The following is a 22971-nucleotide window of genomic DNA, read 5'->3' as shown; positions in this document are numbered from 1 at the left end:
CTGCGGTAGCCAGAGCTTTAGACTTTCCCAGGACGGATTTCTTCATTTCTACATCTCGAAAAGTAATGCGGATCGGTCTCGGGGAACGGCTGTTGCCTTTGAAACGTTGACAGTTCAAAACTACAAGATAACCTTTTTCCAGGCCTAGTTTTTCTTCCAACCAATGACCGGCTGAAGTTTGCTGTTCCAATTGTTCCTCTGTGGCCCCAAAAACGATGATGTTGTTGGCTTTCTCTTGTTTGTAACTGATTTCGTGCACTGCTCTCTTTACTACATTAGCCACTAAGCCCTTTTGTTCATCCTTCTGTTCCGGTAAATTTGTGAAAACTTCCAGTTGCTGTTTTAAAACTTTCACTTCTTCCCCCATTTTATCCCAATCAGCAGAGGCAGACTTAAAATTTGCTTTTAGTTCTTTGAGATCTGTCAGATTACTTTCTATTCTGTCTTCTACGATGTCATAGCAATGTTGTTCAAGGTCTTGTTTTATATCCTCCAACTTCAGTGAAATCTCTTCAGTAATCTCATTTTTAATTCTATCCAGAGGGGCTAGTTTCTCAGCTAAGTCCCGATTTATTTCCGATCTGAAGTTATCTAGTTTAGAGTTAATCAATTGGGACAAGGCAGCCAGTAACTCCGCATTTGGCCCCGAACATTTTAACTGATCATCCTCTTTCACTTTCAGCTTCGCGGGCATAGTAGAGTTTTTACTTGATTTGCTCGATAGATGGGGCGACAATAGATTTGAAGCATTTAATTTCTCTTTTAATCTAGTGCGTATTTCTAACACTTCAACGTTAGCTGCCTTAGACATCCCTAAACCGATATTGTTTGCATCAGTTCACTAGTGTGTATACTGGACACAGGGTGGCAGCACCTCGTTACGTCTAGCACTCGTGCAGTCCTATGTTGGCCGAGGCCCAAAATGGCGGCATTCACCCAACCGATTTTCGTAGAACGATACGATTTACTAACCTTGATAATATTAAAACCACGAAATCCCCGCTAATAAGGAATATCTCTAACGAAAGCTGGACTTAAGAGCTAACCGTTTTGATAGTATAAATTTTTAATAGCGCGCTATTGCCGTAAAAATAACACTATACAGAGCAGCAAAACAATGTAAGCACCGGTGTGCCTCACTCCCAACCTAACAATAGATTGATGTGGCTTAGTTATGGGCTAGACGCCCTTGTTTTATTGGTAACATTATTACATTGAATGTTGCCAGACTAAATTGTTGCTGGTGATTTTGCGAACTATGTTAATGATATATTAAAATTAGGCCTGTTCGAGTACTCGAATGAAGACGAGTACTCGATCGAGTCTCGAGTCTAGTACTCGACTCGAGACTCGAAAATCAAAATTTTAGGACTTGAAAATTATTTCGAGTCCTTTAAAATCTTCACTACTGGACTCGAGGAGGACTCGAACCGAGACTGGACACCTTATCAAGTCCAAAAATATTTTCCCGGTGACACAGAATTTTAAGTAGAGTGCCGCATCTAGTGGGGTTTAATCGATTTAAAGTTTAGAATAGACCGGTGATTGGACAAAACTTGATTTCAGCTAACCAGAACCAAAAGTTAAAATTATTGTTACTCCGCGTCATTTTCGTCGTGAAATTTATACTTTGCTAGTAAAATTTATCCTTATTAGAAATTAATTTATTATAATTCTTGTATTATTAATTATGTAAAATTAAAGTAATTAAATTAAAATAAAAATAGTATTAATAGAAATTATTTAATAGGACTCGAGCGGGACTTGCCATAAATTATCAGGACTCGACACTGGACTTGAAACCTAGTTCTTAAGCTGACTTAAGGACTCGAGGACTCGATACCAATTAAAAGACTCGACTCGAGATTCTATGAGAGCTTTTTTAAGGACTCGAGACTCGACTCGAACCCTAAAAAACTGGACTCGCACAGGTCTAATTAAAATTTAAATGGAAAAGTTTCATTTTGACACATTCCTTACCCTAAAATTTTGTATTTGGAGCCTATTAATGTATTATAGTGATAATGTAATTAATTTTAGTGTTAAATAGGAAAACATTTAGGCTGAAAGAACAACTCGCGTAGTTTGATCTTATTTTATTATTTCAGTTCAGGGTTATCTATAGTTACCCAAAAAACGTATTGTTTTCGATTAATTTCACGTTAAATATGGTTATTAAGATGAAATTAACGGCTTATCTTCTTTTACTAGTCTTATTTCAGTTTATTATACGAGTTTGAACGAGAAATTGTCCCTAACTGCAAACTTTAGAGGAGTGACTGTTTGACTCTTGCGGAACAATCACTATTTTGCCCCAAAACTTTTAAATATCGCTCCTTTTCAATGGCTCTCTTTTCAAAATGGGGTAAAATGCTTTTAAATGACAATTTAATTAATCGTAAGAATTAAACAGGAAAGTGGAGCCTGGGTGAAAGATAAGTGTAGTTTTAATTTTAATTTGTTAGTTTAATTATACGGTATCCATGAATTTACCCAAAACACATTAATTATACTTGATTGAGTTTAATTTAACGGCTTATCTTGTTTATCTAGTGTGGATTTTGTTTAAATACAAGTTTCAATAAAATATCAACTTTAATTGCAATTACCCTAAAATTTTAATGTATGCGCTTTTGATATATTTTAATGATCATTTAAATTAATTTGAAAGTGAAATAGGAAACTACTGTGGCTGTACGAAAAACTTGTCAGGTTTTAATCTTAATTTGAGCGTGGTTCGTGAGAGTGGATTAAGCTTAAAATTTATTTAAATTTTTTACCCTTATTGCAATGTTTAGTGCAGTTTAATATTTTTGCCATATATTCATCATTATGGTACCCTAAACTTTTGAATTTCGCGGCAATTAATGTACTTTAAAGATAGTTTAAATTATCTTAAGTGTGAAATAGAAAATATTGGGTTTACCAATGGCTTGGGCAGTTTTAATCATAATTAAACAGTTTATTTAAAAGTTATTTGAGATTTTATCCAAAAATGTATATTTTTGTTTAATTTCACGTTAATTTTATTAAATTGAGTTAAAATTAACGTAGGATTGGGTTTTGGCAGTGTACATTTAGGTTATAAAATGAGTTTAAATTTATACTTCACCTTAATTGCAATTTTTAGTGGAGTTTTCGATTCTCATTTTACCCCCAAACTTTTGAATTTCGAGATAATTTAAACTAGCTTAAGTGTGAAAGAGAAAACATGGGGCTTTACCAACGGCTTGGGTAGATATAATCTTAATCAAGAACATCATTTAAGAATTATCTGAGTTTTCATCCCAAAAAATTGTATATTTGGGGTTTAATTTCACGTTAACTACACTTAATTACGTTGAAATTAACTTGTCGTCAGTGCTCATTAAGCTTATAAAATGACTTTCAACAATTAATTCACCTTAATTCTAATGTTTAGAGGAGTTTTTGATTATTTCCAACACATTGCGTTCAATTTTTATCATATCCTGTTCTAGGTTTGTGGTAAGGTAAAGATTATCTATACAATATGTTAATGAATGATGTTATTCTATAGCTCAGCTTATATACCAGTAATTAAATCAAATACCTATACAATTCATAGCAATTTAAACCAATAAACAAACGGCAATGTGGACTATGGAAATAGCAAACAACGTAACCCTCCGTTTCTAACGTGGTTACGTTGAGAGAATCTGTGATGTAAACCTGAAAATTATTTCACCAATTAAATTACATAACGACACTGACCTCCTGGATTAACCAGTACCACTGTTACTTATGAATTAAACAATCCACTGTTGGTAACAAATAGTTTATAAAATGATAACGTAACATCACAGTATGACTGATTCAATAGGATCAAAATTGTTTTAACGAATAATCTGGTCCTCTACATTGGTTTAGTTTCAGGAATTATATCACACACCTTCACAATTAGTAGCATTCTAGTCAGATTAACAAATAATGAAACCGTTTATACGGGGAACACTATTTTACCCCGATTTTATTTTTGCCGAACTTTTGCCGAATTACCCCGAATTCTAAAATAGTAGAAATCTCCCATGCGTCGTCTGCTAAAACATCCTAAATGACTTCTGGCTTCGCCTTCGGCTTTTCGGGGTAAATTAGTGACCGTTTCGGCACTTTTCGGCACAAAAGAGTGGGGTAAAATATAAAAATACGGCCCCCACACTAAAAGTCGCAATTAAATCAAGCAATCATTCAAATCCATTTTAGAAACTAAATAAGCCTAACTAAACTAGCTTCTCTCACCCCAACGACTATTAAAATAATAATTTTTTCGGCAAAGATCAAAAACTCAACTAAACATTGACATTAATGTGAAATGTTTATTGAAACTCAATTTATAAGCTAAATCTACTCTACCGAAGCACAATCCAACGATAATTTCAACTTAATTAAGTATAATTAACGTAAAATTCGACCAAAACCATACAATTTTTCGACAAAAATTAAAATAACTTTTAATTGAACAACATAATTAAGATTAAAACTAAGCTATAAGCTGGTAAATCCCCTTTTTTCCTATTTAACACTGAAATTAAATTACATTATCTTTATAATACATTAATATTCAGGAAATTCCAAAGTTTGGGGTAAAATAGGGTTTTTTCGGCAAGGATTGAATTTTCAATTAAACATTGATATTAATGTGAATTATTTATTGAATCTCAATTTATGAGCTAAATCTACTCTGCCGAACCACAATCCAATGTTGATTTCAACTTAATTAAGTTTAATTAACGTAAAATTCGACCAAAAACGTGCATTTTTGGGACAAAAATTAAAATAACTTTTAATTAAGCCTCATAATTAAGACTAAAACTAAGCTAGAAGTTGGTAAAACCCGTTTTTTCGTATTTGACACTGAAATTAATTATTATTATCTTTTTAATACATTAATATTCAGGAAATTCGAAAGTTTGGGGTAAAATATTGTTTTTTCGGCAGGGATTGAATTTTCAATTAAAAATTGATATTAATGTGAATTATTTATAGAATCTCAATTTATAAGCTAAATCTACTCTGCCGAATCACAATAAAACGTTAATTTCAACTTAATTAAGTATAATTAACGTAAAATTGGACCAAAACGTACATTTTGGGACAAAAATTAAAAAACTTTTAATTTAGCTACATAATTAAGATTAAAACTAAGGTATAAGCTGGTAAATCCCCTTTTTTCCTATCTAACACTGAAATTAATTTATGTTAACTCTATAATACATTAATATTCAGGAAATTCAAAAGTTTGGGGTAAAATAGGGGTTTTTCGGCAAAGATTGAATTTTCAATTAAACATGGATATTTATGGTAATTTTGTATTGAATCTCAATTTATAAGATAAATCTACTCTGCCGAGCCACGATCCAACGTTAATTTCAACTTAATTAAGTATAATTAACGTAAAATTCGACCAAAACGTACATTTTTAGGACAAAAATTTAAATAACTTTTAATTAAGCTACATAATTAAGACTAAAACTAAGCTTGAAGTTGGTAAAGCCCCTTTTTTCCTATTTGACACTTACATTAATTTATATTATCTCTATAATAGATTAATAGTCACGAAATTGAAAAGATTGGGGTAAATTAGGGATTGTTCGGCAGAATATTATAATGCAAAAATATGCCGAACCTTTGAAGAAGTGCGAAATTCCAAAGTTTGGGGTAAAGTAGGGATTGTTCGGCAAGGATTGAATTTTCAATTAAACATTGATATTAATGTGAATTATTTTTAGAATCTCAATTTATAAGCTAAATCTACTCTGCTGAACCACAAGAAAACGTTAATTTCAACTTAATTAACGTAAAACTCGACCAAAAACGTACATTTTGGGACAAAAATTAAAATAACTTTTAATTAAACTACATAATTAAGATTAAAACTAAGCTATAAGCTGGTAAATCCCTTTTTTCCCATTTAACACTGAAATTAATTTATATTATCTTTATAATACATTAATATTCAGGAAATTCCAAAGTTTGGGGTAAAATAGGGTTTTTTCGGCAAAATATTATGGGCGTGAAATGAAAAAATATGCCGAGTCTTTGATGAAGCGCGAAATTCCAAAGTTTGGGGTAAAATAGGGTTTTATCGGCAAGGATTGAATTTTCAATAAAACATTGATATTAATGTGAATTATTTATTGAATCTCAATTAATAAGCTAAAACTACTTTGCCGAACCACAATCCAACGTTAATTTCAACTTAATTAAGTTTAGTTAACGTAAAATTCAACCAAAACGTGCATTTTTGGGACAAAAATTAAAATAACTTTTAATTAAACTACATAATTAAGATTAAAACTATGCTATAAGCTGGTAAACCCGCTTTTTTCCTATTTCACACTTAAATTAATTTATATTATCTTTAAAAAACATCAATATGCACGAAGAATTGAATTTTCAATTAAACCTTGGTATTAATGTGATTTTTTTAATGAATCTCAATTTATAAGCTAAATCCACTCTGCCGAACCACAATCCAACGTTAATTTCCTCTTAAATAGGTATAATTATCGTGAAATGAGACAAAATACGTACATTTCTGGTTAAATATTAAATTAACTTTTAATTAAACTACATAATTAAGATTAAAACTAAGGTAGAAATTGGTAAAGCTCTTTTTTTCTATTTCACCCTTAAATTAATTTATAGTATCTTTAAAAAACATTAATAGGCGCGAACTTCGAAAGTTTGGGGTAAATTAGGGATTTTTCGGCAAGTATTGAATATTCAGTTAAACATTGATATTTATAGGAATTATTTATTGAATCTCAATTTATAAGCTTAATCTACTCTGCCGAACCAAAATCCAACGTTATTTTCAACTTAATTAATCATAGTTAACGTGAAACTAGACCACAAATATACAATTTTTGCACAAAAATTAAAATAACGTTTAATTAAACCACTTTATTACGATTAAACTAAGCTAGAAGTTGGTAAAGCCCCTTTTTCCTATTTCATACTGAAATTAACTTATATTAATTAAATTATCTCTAAAATGCATTAATAGTCGCGAAATTCAAATCATTTTAATTAAGTATTATTAATGAGATATTAACGCAAAACATCCATATTTTTTGAATAGACAGGAATAATTTTTAATGAAACTAAATAATTCATTATACAATTACACGAGTTGTTCGTACAACCGATTTTTTCACTTAAAACTTAAATAAATTTACATTATCATAGAAAAACATTTAAGGCGCGAATGTTCGGCAAAAGATAATTAGGGAAAATTATTTATTGAAACTCATTTTATAAGCTAAAACAATACTGCGGAACCACATTTAAGTGTTAATTTCATATTAATTTGACGTAATTAAAGTGGAATGAACCGAAAACAACCGTTTTTGGGTAAAATTCATGGATAACTTTAATTTGGGTAAAAGTCTAAAATTATAACTACACAAGTAGTTCGTCTAATCTCAAATTGCCTATTTCACACTTAGCACTTAAATAAATTTACACTATCATCTAAATTCATGAAAAGGCGCGAAATTTAAAAATTCAGGTAGTTCGGCGAAAACTAAACTACACTATAAATTGAACTAACACTATTGCGCTACACTTCAGCATTAATTTCAGCTTTACTGAGCATTTTTAATTTGAAATTCACCCTCAACGTCCATTTCCTGGAAAGAGCATAATCCAGATGGATACTAATTAAATTATAATAAAAACTGTCTTTGCAGACAAAGATGAGAAAAAGTAAGAGATAATTGCCGGAAGAAACAGAAATTCAAATTTTGACTTTTGTAGACATGATTATAAAACATTGAATATTTTAAAAAAATTCTTATCTTAGTTTTTTTCAACAAAATACCTTAACTAAAAATATTTTATTATGAAATATCTGCATCGTTTTAAAAACATTAGCAGGAGCATTTTGCTTTGTATTAAAAATATACAGTTAGGTTTGAGTATTCGGCTCCACAAGGAGAATAAAATATACTGAAAATCGTTGATCGCTGATAAAATAAAATTAGTATTGAGACCGATTGAGACCTAACAAAACGTGTTAGTTAATTTTAAGTTTTCAAACATGAACGTGTTGTGTAGCTCTCAAAAAGTCACGATCAAGATGCAGATCTTTTTATCGACTCTAATAACTATATCACATTCAAACGGGCTCTGTAATTTTCCGCTTCGCATTATTTTCAATATTAAAATATCAAAATTTAAATTCGTCAAGTTAAATTTTTCAGAATCCGAGTATTAAAAGCACTTCTTACTCAAAAAAAAAATTCTGGCATCACGCTGGTATCCCTTAAAATATTTTTTGAAATGCCATTTTTTTCTAGAACTATTATTAAGAGCAAAATACTTATTTAAATAATGTTGAAAAATGTTTTCAGCAAATGAAATTTTGTTGAAAAAAACTAAGATAAGAATTTTTTTAAAATATTTAATGTTTTATAATCATGTCTACAAAAGTCAAAATTTGAATTTCTGTTTCTTCCGGCAATTATCTCTTACTTTTTCTCATCTTTGTCTGCAAAGACAGTTTTTATTATAATTTAATTAGTATCCATCTGGATTATGCTCTTTCCAGGAAATGGACGTTGAGGGTGAATTTCAAATTAAAAATGCTCAGTGAAGCTAAAATTAATGCTGAAGTGTAGCGCAATAGTGTTAGTTCAATTTATAGTGTAGTTTAGTTTTCGCCGAACTACCTGAATTTTTAAATTTCGCGCCTTTTCATGAATTTAGATGATAGTGTAAATTTATTTAAGTGCTAAGTGTGACATAGGCAATTTGAGATTAGACGAACTACTTGTGTAGTTATAATTTTAGACTTTTACCAAAATTAAAAGTTATCCATGAATTTTACCCAAAAAAGGTTGTTTTCGGTTCATTCAACTTTAATTACGTCAAATTAATATGAAATTAGCACTTAAATGTGGTTCCGCAGTATTGTTTTAGCTTATAAAATGAGTTTCAATAAATAATTTTCCCTAATTATCTTTTGCCGACCATTCGCGCCTTAAATGTTTTTCTATGATATTGTAAATTTATTTAAGTTTTAAATGAAAAAATCGGTTGGACGAACAACTCGTGTAATTGTATAATGAATTATTTAGTTTCATTAAAAATTATTCCTGTCTATTCAAAAAATATGGATGTTTTGCGTTAATATCTCATTAATTATACTTAATTAAGTTGATTTGAATTTCGCGACTATTAATGCATTTTAGAGATAATTTAATTAATATAAGTTAATTTCAGTGTGAAATAGGAAAAAGGGGCTTTACCAACTTCTAGCTTAGTTTAATCGTAATAAAGTGGTTTAATTAAACGTTATTTTAATTTTTGTGCAAAAATTGTATATTTTTGGTCTAGTTTCACGTTAACTATGATTAATTAAGTTGAAAATAACGTTGGATTTTGGTTCGGCAGAGTAGATTAAGCTTATAAATTGAGATTCAATAAATAATTCCCATAAATATCAATGTTTAACTGAATATTCAATACTTGCCGAAAAATCCCTAATTTACCCCAAACTTTGGAAGTTCGCGCCTATTAATGTTTTTTAAAGATACTATAAATTAATTTAAGGGTGAAATAGAAAAAAAGAGCTTTATCAACTTCTAGCTTAGTTTTAATCTTAATTATGTAGTTTAATTAAAAGTTAATTTAATATTTTACACAAAAATGTACGTATTTTGTCTCATTTCACGTTAATTATACCTATTTAAGTGGAAATTAACGTTGGCTTGTGGTTCGGCAGAGTGGATTTAGCTTATAAATTGAGATTCATTAAAAAAATCACATTAATACCAAGGTTTTTAATTGAAAATTCAATTCTTGCCGAACAATCCCTACTTTACCCCAAACTTTTGAATTTCGCGCTTCATCAAATGTTCGGCATATTTTTTCATTTCACCCCATAATATTCTGCTGAACAATCCCTAATTTACCCCAATCTTTGGAATTTCGTGCATATTAATGTTTTTTAAAGATAATATAAATTAATTTAAGTGTGAAATAGGAAACAAGTTTGGAAAGCCAAAATATTACCTCTCCGAGTGGAGATGACTATCACTACCCCTTAAACAACCTAAATATATGCATCTATCGCTTTTTTTAATTCTTTGCAAGTGCTGGAATTCAATTTTAAAATAGTCAATTGTTCAAGCCTATTCAATATCTCTCAATTGCTGTGGAAACTCTACTCTCTCGCTATACCTCAACCGTATTCTTAGTCTACCACTATGATTTGTAACATTTGTCCATATCAAAGCTGAATCATACCTCGCCACACAAAAAGCAAATGTCCCCAAAACATGAAAGCCACAACCCAATCACACATAAGCTAAGCTCCCACTTAACCAAAATAATTATTAAACAGTTAAATACTCACAAAGATTGGCAAAATCAATCTCCTTCAGTAATACGTAGCGCTTAAATATATTATTTTTCGAACAAAATTAATCGAGCAAATTTAACGTTTAACTTCTGCCTTTGAAATTCTATCATCATAGAGTGATTCAACTGTTTAAAAAAAGGTTTTTTTCGCAAATAGAGTGCTATCATATCAACCGCAATTCCGTAATATTTAAAAAATATACATTGCGAACACTTTTTAGACACAATAGTGGAATTTTTAGCCTCATTTATAACATTATCTCATCTACAAATAGCTTACACATGTCTTTTTTACCAATACCTAGCCGTTTGGATTTTTCTAAAGCAATCTTAGCACCAAAATATTTTTTGATACAAAATAAATGTTCTATATTCTTCATTTTTGAAAATATATTTTTAAGCGTTTATAATGATTACTCTCTACACCTACACTAATCTTACACAAACAAGGAGTATAAATCCACTAGTGGAAGCGGTGTTTTTATTGAAAATATATATTTTTAAGTGTTTACCATGATTACGCTCTACAGCTACACTAATCTTACACAAACAAGGAGTACTATAAACCCACTACTGGAAGCGGTATTTTTATTCAAACGTAAAACAATTTCGCTTAAGTTTATCATCTCTAGGCATCGTTAAAAATGTCTCTATCACTCCTAGGTAACTGTATGCACAGGATTTTACGACATTGTAACTCAAATTCATCTGATTATGTTTTAACAAGGTTAAATCTAACTGGGAGTAAGATGAAAGGAGTAGAAGCTTATCTGTCTTAGGAAATATGAAATTTTATCTTAACAGTTCGTTTAATCATAAGTTTATAACGAAAGAACGCGGAAGGGGAAAACGAGCAGACAACAGTGATTTTTGGGGGTAGAAGGTTAAGAGCGCCATCTGTCGTCCGTGCCAAAGTTGAACTTCCTCTCGAAACGCAATGAGAAAGTGGATAAAATAATGCCATCAGCTACTTAACTGCGTCGATATATTTAACGACTTGACCCATGACATGCGCTTAATGAATCCTATTTAATGTTGGATGCTAGGAAACTTGGTAGACGTAACAGTCTGTACTAGTACCCAAGCATCCTTGTGGTACGCATGGTACAACTAAAAACTAGGATGTGTATTTATCTTTCGACTCACTCCAAGCCTTTAAGCCCTCATTACAGAGGATTTGAAACACTATCGTAATTCCTAGTGTCTCGAATCTCTACGTTCCTGTCCATTATGTGTTAGTAGGCATTAAAAACCCAATCAGAAATAAAAAAGCGTGTTGAGATAAAGAACTGTTTATTAAGTATACAAAAAAGGATGCGCGAGACTGAGTGATACAGAAAAAAACGCGAGACTCGCAAGTCTCCTAAAATGGCTATGGCCTATTTCAAACACCTGCTAACACCCCTCCTGGATTTTGTAATCCCATTTCAATCAGGTGTTCGCGCATTTTAGGACTAGGAACAATTTTCGTCATTTGGTCCGCGATATTGTGTTCTGTTGGGACATAGGTCAGTTTGATTTTTTCTTCATCTATCAATTCCCGTACATGAAAGATTCTTAGCTGTATGTGTTTAGACCGATCAGAAGTAGTTGGGTTTTCTGCCAACTTGATAGCGCCTTGATTGTCAATATTCACGTCGATTTCCTTTTGTCCAATCAAAGGTCGTAGATCTAGTTCTTCCAAAAAATGTCGAATCCATGAGCATTCTTTTGCTACTTCACTTAAAGCGACGAATTCCGCTTCAACTGTGCTAAGTTCGACACATTTCTGCTTTCGGCTGGTCCAATTCACTGCAGTCCCTGCTAGAATGAATGTATAGCCAGTAAAGGATCTTCTATCCATAATATTGGAACCCCAGTCTGCGTCTGTATACACTTGTAACGACTTCTTCGTTTTTCTAAATACTAGGCCAAGCTTCTTTGTCCCATTTAGGTATTTCAGGATGTGTTGGACACCGTTCCAATGATCCTTTGATGGATTTTGACTGAATTGACTCATAAATGAAACAGCAAACGCTATGTCTGGCCTGGTATGCGTAGCCAGACATAGCAGGCTTCCTACCGCACGCCTATAGGTATATGCCATATTTTCGCTGAGCTCTTGCCCTTCTGTACAAGCTTCGTACTTAGTTCCCAAGCATAAAGGTGTTGCGACACTTTTCGCTTTTTCCATACCCATTTCTTTTAGTAATGTTTCCGTGTAGCGTGTTTGATCCATGGTCATTGCATTTGCGGTTTTACTTATTCTCATGGAAAGAATGTGTCTTACTTCTCCTAGATCTTTTATTTCAAGGTTGTTCGATAAGGCTGTCTTCATTTTCTATATCTCTTCATCTGTTCCGTACAGCACTAAGTCATCGACATAGACCGTTATTACGAGTTCATGACCAGGCATATGATACACGCAAGGGTCGGCTCTAGATCTTTTAAAACCTTTTTCCTTCAGTATTTTGTCATTGTGCTTGTTCCATTGACGACCTGACTGATGTAAGCCATAAATGCTTTTGTTCAGTTTCCACACATAATCTTCTGTTTTAAAAGCTTCTCTAGACGGTATGTGTTTGAAGGTTTTTCGTAATTCGTCGGTCAGTTCTTCAAAATTCTCCGGCATATCCATGTAAACTTCTTCTTCAAGATGCGCATTTAAATATGCCGCGGTTACGTCTAGATGATGAATATTCCAATCCTTTTCCATGGCAATTCCAAACAGAATTCTGGTCGTCTTTGCTTGCACTACGGGAGCGTATGTTTTATCGTAGTCCAATCCTGGCCTTTGGGTGTGGCCCAAAGCGACTAGTCTGGCTCTGTATCTGGCCAGGTTGCCTTGTTCATCATACTTTGTTTTGAATATCCATTTTCCTTTCACGGTTTTTCTTTGCTTTGGTCGAGATAGAAACTGGAAGGAATCATTTCGAAGTAAATTCTTTGCTTCTTCCATCATTGCGTTTCGCCATTCTCCGCTTTCTTTCGTCGATAGAGCTTCATTCTAGGGCTGGGAGTATCGAAGATTTTTGGTATCGATACCGGTATCGAATACTGAATATTGTACTCGATACCGGGTATCGGTATCGGAGAAAAAAATACTCGATACCCAAAGTATCGAGTACTTTTTTTTAAAGCGCCACCTATGATAGATTTTGCGTATTTAATTATAATAAGCTATGTTATTAGTTTTTATTTCTTGGAAAAGCATTGCTGCAATATTTTAACATTTAATTTAAATTTATTTAATCTAATGTTTAAGATGTGATTTTAGTTTAGTTAGCGCTATTCACATAAACTTTCTGAAAGCTAGAATCCTTTTAAGTATAATAAAACACGTCGAAACGCGTCTAAGAAAATTTCAGGTCATTTGTATCAATAGGACGAAGGAACTGGCCAAAAAACATACCTCCTCCTATAAAACTTAATATTAATTTTCGGTTACTCCGAATTTTCTTCAAAAGTCGCGCTTATATATGTAAATCCAATTCTTTGATCGGGATTCTATAGCACGAGCAGGTTGCGTAGTATTGGGCGCGATCGAATGGGCTATGGTTGAAGAAGCTACGTCTGACATCAGTCTACTCTAGGGATGGAATATAGAGACTAATCTATGTCGACGAGGGAAACATTCACGTGTTAAAATATAAAGCAAATGATTGGCCGCAAGTTTGAAAAAGAAACGTTCCTTCTATTCCAGGGGGAAAAGATAGGGGGATAAAGAACTCGATGCTTCGGATTTTTCGAAACTACTCGATACCAGTATCGGATCCCAAAAACGGTACTCGATACCGGTATCGAAAGACTGAAGTACTCGATACCAAGTTGGCATCGAGTAGTATCGAGTAGCCCTACTTCATTCGCGGTTAGAGGATCAACTCGTGCTGCATCTATGTTATCCATGATCGTCGGGTTTCGAAGAGCTTTTGAACAAGTTGGGTCTTCACTCATGTCGTAGTCTTTCGTCCAAGTAGGTGGGTTAATTTGTCTTCCCGATCTTGTTTGTATTTCACGAGGTTGTTCTTGTACTTCTAGGGGTTGCAATGATGCGTTATCTTCTTCCATTTCTTCTTCCTCTTCAATGTCAGATTCCTCTTCGCTGATTACTTGAACATTTATATCTTCTTCAATTTCAATGTTCTAGTTTTCCTCTACATCAGCTGATTTGTTTTCTGACTCTAACATGCACCACATGGTATCTTCTAAAAATCGTTCTTTCAAATCGCTTTCACGCTTGATTTTCATAGGGAAGACGTCCTCTTCAAACTTCACATCACGACTTATAAATACAATGTCCGCTTCTGAATCCCAAAGTCGATAAGCTTTAGCGTTCGCGTCGTATCCAATGAAAATGCAGGCAATGCCCTTTGGAGAAAACTTGTTGGTCCTATGTTTGTTTACAGCCCAAGCTCTGCAACCAAAGACATGTAAGTGCGATATATTTGCTTGCTCCCCTTTCCATAGTTCGTACGGGGTCTCTCCTTGATTACTAGCGGTTGGACATCTGTTTCTTATGTATGTTGCTGTTGCTAAAGCGTCGGCCCAGAACTGGGTTGGCATTCCGGATTGCAATAGCAAACATCTTGCCGTGTCGAGGAGGGTCTGTTTGCTCTTTCCGCAACACCATTTTGTTGAGGAGTTCCTGGTATCGTCAATTGCCTGTCAATTCCGAGTTCGCTAAGCGTCGCCTTGAACGAATTTCCCATATATTCTCCCCCGTTTTCACTTCGTAAAGTGCCTATCTTCGTTTCTTGAGCATTTTCTACTTTTCGTCTATACACGTCAAATTTCTCCTCAACTTCGCTCTTTTTAGTAATCAAGTAAACCTCCGTGTATCGTGAATAGTCGTCTATAAAGGTCACGAAGTATTTCTTGCCTCCCTTCGATATTGGCGTGATAGGACCACAAACGTCCGTATGAACCAATCGTAAGGGTTTTTCTTCTCTAGTGAAACTTTTCTTCGGGAAAGGAGTAGCTTTCAATTTTCCTTCCATGCATGTTTCGCATTTGGAATAGATCTTCTCTTCCATGACGTCTAGTTGTATATTACTTTTGTTTGACACTTCTTTAACAGCCGTAACATGTAAGTGACCTAAACGTTGGTGCCATAAGTCTAGCGTCTTTGACATGGCTTTGTTGGCAACCTTCTTTGGTTGTACTTCATGAAAGTAATAGAGACGTTGTTCTTTTCGTCCTATTGCTATTTGTGCTCCGTCTTTTCTTTCTATCGTCGCGGAATGTTTCTCGAGTAAGATGCTGGCGTCTTTATCAGTGATTTGGCTTTCTGATAGTAAATTTCCTTCTTGCTCCGGTATGTACAACGTATTTGCCAAAGTTAGGGTGCAACCTCCATTTTCTGCCGATAACTCGATTTGCACGTCTCCGATTCCAGTTGCAGTTAATACTCCACCCCCTGCCACATCCACAGTAGTACTTTCTTCTTTGAAGGTAATGAAATTTTTCCGGCATGACGTCATATGATCAGTGCATCCACTGTCCAACATCCAACGACCATTGGACGAAGCATGTCCATGTCTTATGGCAGTGAGAGCCGCGTGTGATATGGTTGGGTTTGCTCTGTTAGAATTTTCTTGTCTCTTCCTTACATATGTCGCCTCATGTTTAACGGAAGTCGCTTTGTACTTTCCATTCTTTTCGTCTTCTTCTCTTGTGCAGTTTCTCGCTATATGTCCAAATTCTAGACAAGTATAACATCGCAGTCTAGCGTGGGATTTTGTGTCGTCAACTATACTTTCCACGTTTTTCCTGCTGCTGTTGGACCTATGCATTCTATTATCACGTACTGTGCTTCTGCCTCTGCTATATCGTCCAGTGTTCGACTGTCTGTAGTTACTTTGTGCAGCCATAGCGGAGTTACTGTCGTCTTCGTCTTTCACGCTTCTTCTATACTGGTTGGGAGATTCAAGCCTTCTCTCTTCCTCGAGTAATTTCGACTTCAATGTTGATAAATCAAGGTCATTTTTATCAATTCGTAAACTTCTGACAAGAAATTCATACTCTTTCGGTAGTCCAAGAACGGCAAAACCAGCCAAGACTACTTCCTCAAATTCAAAACCAGAGTGGCTTACTTTATGGTACAGAGCACTTCTTCTAGTGAGGCATTCTCCAATACTTTCATTTTGACCTTTTCCGGTGTTAACGAAATCCTTTAAAATAAGAAGTCCGTGCCACGTGTCGAAAGTAGTGTGTATATTTTTTAACGTATTCCAAATCGCTTTTGCACTTATGCAGTCTGCAATGTCATCTAAACTTTCGTCATTTACAATCAGATACAAGATGGATTTCGCTTTATGATCTAACGCGCTTTGTGCGGTTGACATTTCTTCACGATTTGCATAACCAGGGTTTATGGCTGGCCAGCAACCTTTTGATTCAAGTAGGCCTTGGGCCCTCATAGACCAATGTCGATAGTTTTTCTGGTTAAGCTTCTCAATTCGATATTCGTCTCCCATCTTTGCAGGTATCTTCGTCAGTTATATACTTTCTGCAGCTAAGGTTAATAATCTTCGTCAGTTAGAATTTTCTATCGCGTCGTCTTGTTATCTCGCCGTCTATTTACAATCCTCGTCAGTTAGAAATGTTAGCACGTCTTTTTATGTATTCTTCCGTCGCGAGTTTTGCGAACTTGTGCGTCTATTGTGATGATTGTTCTTTTTTCTCCGTCCTAAGCCTTGGCTACCAAACACGACTTATGTTTTCTTTCTAATTTCTATACAAAACGTCGTCTTACGTTTGTTTTACGCGTTTTCGTCGTACCTAACGCGCATTTATGAAGGGTACCTGGGCCCATAACCTGTTAGTAGGCATTAAAAACCCAATCAGAAATAAAAAAGCGTGTTGAGATAAAGAACTGTTTATTAAGTATACAAAAAAGGATGCGCGAGACTGAGTGATACAGAAAAAAACGCGAGACTCGCAAGTCTCCTAAAATGGCTATGGCCTATTTCAAACACCTGCTAACATTATGAACAGTGCTGTGAGAATGATACATCAGAAAGAGCCATTCAAATCGAATTGCCGAAAATATTATCCATATTTTCATTTCATATATCAGAGAAATCAAACTATTATGGTTCTGAGAGGAGCTTCCCATTTTGGTTGTTGTTCTCAAAAATATATCGCAATGCACGGGCCTTGTTGGATATAGGAGGCAATGAAGGAAATTTATCACAATGCGTGGGACTTGATAGAAACAGGAGGCAATGTAGGAAATATAACGCAATGCACGGGCCTTGATAGATATAGGAGGCAATGATTTAACGAGTTCGGTACTTGGGTTTATCTTTAATATTTAAATAAATATAATTATTTTTAATTATTTTAATCGCCAGTAATTAACTTTAAAAATAGTTAAATCGTTTAAAATAAAGTTGGTCCTATTATCTTTCGAAACTTTGCTAATATTGACGTTTAAAGTGAAGGGTACCCCTCTTGCCCGCTTTTTTCAAATTTTGGGATATATATACGATTCGTTTCCATTATAATAATAGATAAAAACGCATTCGCGTGAACCTTTGGTGGAAGCCCTGACATTGGGAGGCTAGACGTTTCTCGTAACCCTAGCTGATCGCCGCGTAAATCTTGAAACCAAACGATGACGGAGGAAAAGAAGCCAGAATGTACTGACTGGCGTCCATGTGGAATGGACAAAAGACCCGAAGATGGTGGTGCATTGAAGCTGGTGTCAATGTGGAATTGACGAAGAACGGAAGATTGTGGTGTATAGAAGCTGGTGTCAATGTGGAATTGACGAAGAACAGAAGATGGTCGTGCTTGGAAACTAGCAAGTACAGACTAGTGTCCATGTGGAGTGGACGAAAACCAAAGCTGGTGGTGTTGGAACTAAAGTAGAATAGCCAGAGGAGACAAACCCAAATTTCCGTGAACTGTCAATGCAGTCCGGAAATTGGGAACACGTTTGCTCCGATACGCAAACTGCGAACGCGGTCACGTGAGGCGTGACAGACAGACACACAGACAGACACACTCACACACGTCCAGTGTAATACCTCTCCGTGACATACGTCACTCGGAGAGGTAAAAAGCGGGTTTACCAGCTTATACCATAGTTTTAATCTTAATTATGTAGTTTAATTAAAAGTTATTTTAATTTTTGTCCCAAAATGTACGTTTTTGGACGAGTTTTACGTTAATTATACTTAATTAAGATGAAATTAACGTTTTATTGTGGTTCGGCAGAGTAGATTTAGCTTATTAATTGAGATTCTATAAATAATTCACATTAATATCAATGTTTCATTGAAAATTCAATCCTTGCCGAACAATCCCTACTTTACCCCAAACTTTGGAATTTCGCGCTTCTTCAAAGGTTCGGCATATTTTTGCATAATAATATTCTGCCGAACAATCCCTAATTTACCCCACTTTTCAATTTCGTGACTATTAATCTATTATAGAGATAATATAAATTAATTTAAGTGTCAAATAGGAAAAAAGGGGCTTTACCAACTTCTAGCTTAGTTTTAGTCTTAATTATGTAGTTTAATTAAAAGTTATTTAAATTTTTGTCCTAAAAATGTACGTTTTGGTCGAATTTTACGTTAATTATACTTAATTAAGTTGAAATTAACGTTGGATCGTGGCTCGGCAGAGTAGATTTAGCTTATAAATTGAGATTCAATACAAAATTACCATAAATATCCATGTTTAATTAAAAATTCATTCCTTGCCGAACTATCCCTATTTTACCCCAAAGTTTGGAAGTTCGCGCCTGTTAATGTTTTTTAATGATCATATAAATTAATTTAAGTGTGAAATAGGAAAAAAGCGGGTTTACCTACTTCTAGCTTAGTTTTAATCTTAATTATGTAGAGTAATTAAAAGTTATTTTAATTTTTGTCCAAAAATGTACGTTTTTGGTCGAATTTTACGTTAATTAAACTTAATTAAGTTGAAATTAACGTTGGATTGTGGTTCGGCAAAGTAGTTTTAGCTTATTAATTGAGATTCAATAAATAATTCAATTAATATCAATGTTTAATTGAAAATTCAATCCTAGCCGAAAAAACCCTATTTTACCCCAAACTTTTGCATTTCGCGCTTCTTCAAAGACACGGCATATTTTTTAATGTCACACTATATTATTTTGCGGAAAAACCCTTATTTTACCCCAAACTTTGGAATTTCCTGAATATTAATGAATTATAAAGATGATGTAAATTAAGATGATGTAATGGGAAAAAAGGGTATTTACCAGCTTAAAGCTTAGTTTTAATCTTAATTATGTAGTTTAATTAAAAGTTATTTTAATTTTTGTCCCATAAATGTACGTTTTTGGTCTAATTTTACGTTAATTATACTTAATTAAGTTGAAATTAACGTTGGATTGTGGTTCGGCAGAGTATATTTAGCTTATAAATTGAGATTCTATAAATAATTCACATTAATATCAATGTTTAATTGAAAACTCAATCCCTGCCGAAAAAACCCTATTTTACCCCAAACTTTCGAATTTCCTGAATATTAATGTATTAAAAAGATAATAATAATTAATTTAAGTGTCAAATAGGAAAAAAGGGGCTTTACCAACTTCTAGCTTAGTTTTAGTCTTAATTATGAAGCTTAATTAAAAGTTATTTTAATTTTTGTCCCAAAAATGTACGTTTTTGGTCGAGTTTTACGTTAATTATGCTTAATTAAGTTGAAATTAACGTTTTATTGTGGTTCGGCAGAGTAGATTTAGCTTAAAAATTGAGATTCAATAAAGAATTCACATTAATATAAATGTTTAGTGGAAAATTAAATCCTTGCCGAAAAAACCCAATTTTACCCCAAACTTTGGAATTTCACGCCTATTAATGTTTTTTAAAGATAATATAAATTAATTTAACAGTAAAATAGGAAAAAAGGGGCTTTAACAACTTCTACCTTAGGTTTAAACTTAATTATGTAGATCAATTAAAAGTTATTTTAATTTTTGTCCCAAAAATGTACGTTTTTGGTCGAATTTCACTTTAATTATACTTAATTAAGTTGAAATTAACGTTGGATTGTGGTTCGGCAGAGTAGATTTAGCTTATAAATTGAGATTCAATAAATAATTCACATTAATATCAATGTTTAATTGAAAATTCAATCCTGGCCGAAAAAACCCTTTTTTACCCCAAACTTTTGCATTTCGCGCTTCTTCAAAGACTCGGCATATTTTTTAATGTCACACTATAATATTTTGCCGAAAAACCCCTATTTTACCCCAAACTTTGGAATTTCCTGAATATTAATGAATTATAAAGATGATGTAAATTAATTTCAGTGTTAAATGGGAAAAAAGGGGATTTACCAGCTTATAGCTTAGTTTTAATCTTAATTATGTAGTTTAATTAAAAGTTATTTTAATTTTTGTCCCAAAAATGTATGTTTTTGGTCTAATTTTACGTTAATTATACTTAATTAAGTTGAAATTAACGTTGGATTGTGGTTCGGCTAGCTTATAAATTGAGATTCAATAAACAGTTCAAATTAATGTCAATGTTTAGTTGAGTTTTTGATCTTTGCCGAAAAATTTATTATTTAAATAGTCGTCGGGGCGAGAGAGGGTAGATTAGTTAAGCTTATTTAGTTTCTGAAATGGATTTGAATTTTTGCTTGATTTAATTGCTACTTTTAGTGTGGGGGCCGTATTTTTATATTTTACCCCACTCTTTTGTGCCGAAAAGTGCCGAAACGGTCACTAATTTACCCCGAAAAGGCGAAGCCAGAAGTCATTTAGGATGTTTTGGCAGACGACGCATGGGAGATTTCTACTATTTTAGAATTTGGGGTAATTCGGCAAAAGTTCGGCAAAAATAATTTCGGGGTAAAATAGTGTTTGCCCGTTTATACCTGTCCTCAAATGAGAATGTTGAATTAACTGCGCTAAGGTAAACACTAATCTTTTAACCGCCGTAGGGAAAACACATTGAACATTTGGTCATCTTTCCTGTAATATATTGAAGTTGAATTCTTCACAGGGTGAAAACACTACCGTTCAATTCTAAACCATAATAATTTGGATATATATGCCATTTTTTACCAACAAACGGTCATGATCAATACAGTATTAAGTTACGCGTAAAACCTAGGCCCTAGGGTTAGGATTTGCAGCATGAATCGAAGCAGACTGCGTATTTTTGTAAATCCAATCCAAAACAGTGCTGGAAATAAGCTTTCTTATAATCTTTAAAAGGAAAGACACTATAAACACTATATTACATAGACAAACTAAAACTTGAGCCTTGGCCGTAAAGAACGTCGAAAAGCTTGCTTTAAATGATATAAAAACCTCTATTAACTGTAATTATTTACCTGAATTACTTTTCTAGACGAAAATTCGACCTGATAACGTCATATTTCTTATTAAGGGTGCTACAGTTAATTAGAAAATACATATAAAGGTGCTCAAGCTCGGATGAAATACCTAAGTAATTTGTTAGCGTCTACTGCTAAGAAATTATTAAAATCAGCAAGAAACCCAACATTTGAAATTTGTCAACGTAACTTGTTAGCACCCACAAACTTAGGACCTTCTAGTTGTCAACGAGAACGAAATGAAGAAAATAGGTTTAAGCGCGCTATAAGGTTAGGCTGACCTCTGACCCAAAATTAATTTTTTGACGTACTGTCTTAATTAGTTAAATTACAAAAATTAGAATTCATTAATTAAAAATCGAAACAGGTAAGTTTCCCATTTAATAAATGCTTGTTAATTTAGAAGTATTCCGAAGACTAACTTCGCTATAATTTTCCGTATGGCCTATGACCATTTCGTTAAAAAAACGAAACTTTTTTAATGCTTTTTCTATGGGACGCTAACCCTAAAAGGTGTGACTTTTTCTTTAACATTACGGAAGGGTGTCATGTCATATCTACAAGGGCCTACCGGCCCTGTAGAATTTTGACGGGGCATCAACATAGAGAGGAAGCTTAACGGTTTCCACTGCTTTAAAACAACTGCTCAACTGTAGGTTTCTTAGCTAGTTCAAAATATATACGGCCACATAACAAATTATTGCAAGGCCTACTGCACGAGTCGCTTAAAATAAAATGATAAACGTAAGGAAACATTTTTTTACTTAAAGAAAAACAAAAAAAAAACATTTGTAGAGCGTTAATACCACCTTTTTTCACGCTTAATTTCAAAAAATATTCAAACTAATGTTTGCGTTTAATATTCCCGTGATTGAGGTTATTCAATTGTGTCTGGAGCACAATGGAATTGGCATAACCATTCGTATCCTTTTTTTGGATGGTTTTTCTAGTCATTGACACAGGTTTGATGGAACCATTCTGAACACCCGTCACATTGTATCATCTTGCTGCCATCGTATTCTTTTCTGCAGATACAATAAACTAGGCTGCGTGTACTTTCATAGTACACCTTTAAAGTTCCAGGATTCTTTTCTTTGATTGGAAATGACGATAAATGATTCTTTTCAAGACAATCATGGAGATGCTTCCTCATAGTGTTTTTGCTCGTGTTGTATATGACACTGTAACGGGATAAATCCTACAATCCGTACTTTTAAGCTATTTCGCGGGTCAGAGCATACATCGTACTATTACTGGGGTCCGATAATTAATAAA

General features: G+C 33.6%; 1 long non-coding RNA gene across 2 annotated transcripts; it reads right to left on the bottom strand.

Moving 5' to 3' along the window:
* Positions 1-3323: 3323 nt before the first annotated feature.
* LOC149594033 (uncharacterized) lies at positions 3324-21393 on the bottom strand. Of its 2 annotated transcripts, XR_016379498.1 has the most exons (4): positions 21232-21393; positions 3752-3910; positions 3572-3690; positions 3324-3502 (listed from the first exon to the last, which is right to left on the bottom strand). It is a non-coding gene; the product is annotated as an uncharacterized LOC149594033 (long non-coding RNA). The 2 variants fall into 2 exon arrangements; XR_016379497.1 differs by having other exon boundaries at positions 3324-3690.
* Between the last annotated feature and the right edge of the window lie 1578 nt (positions 21394-22971).

The sequence above is a fragment of the Phalangium opilio genome, unplaced genomic scaffold (genome assembly GCF_054372755.1).
Source record: "Phalangium opilio isolate 3A_F unplaced genomic scaffold, DU_Popi_V2 ptg000391l_1, whole genome shotgun sequence".
NCBI lineage: Eukaryota > Metazoa > Arthropoda > Arachnida > Opiliones > Phalangiidae > Phalangium > Phalangium opilio.
Note: the sequence above shows the minus strand (reverse complement) of the source record. Positions and strands in the feature narration are given on the sequence as shown.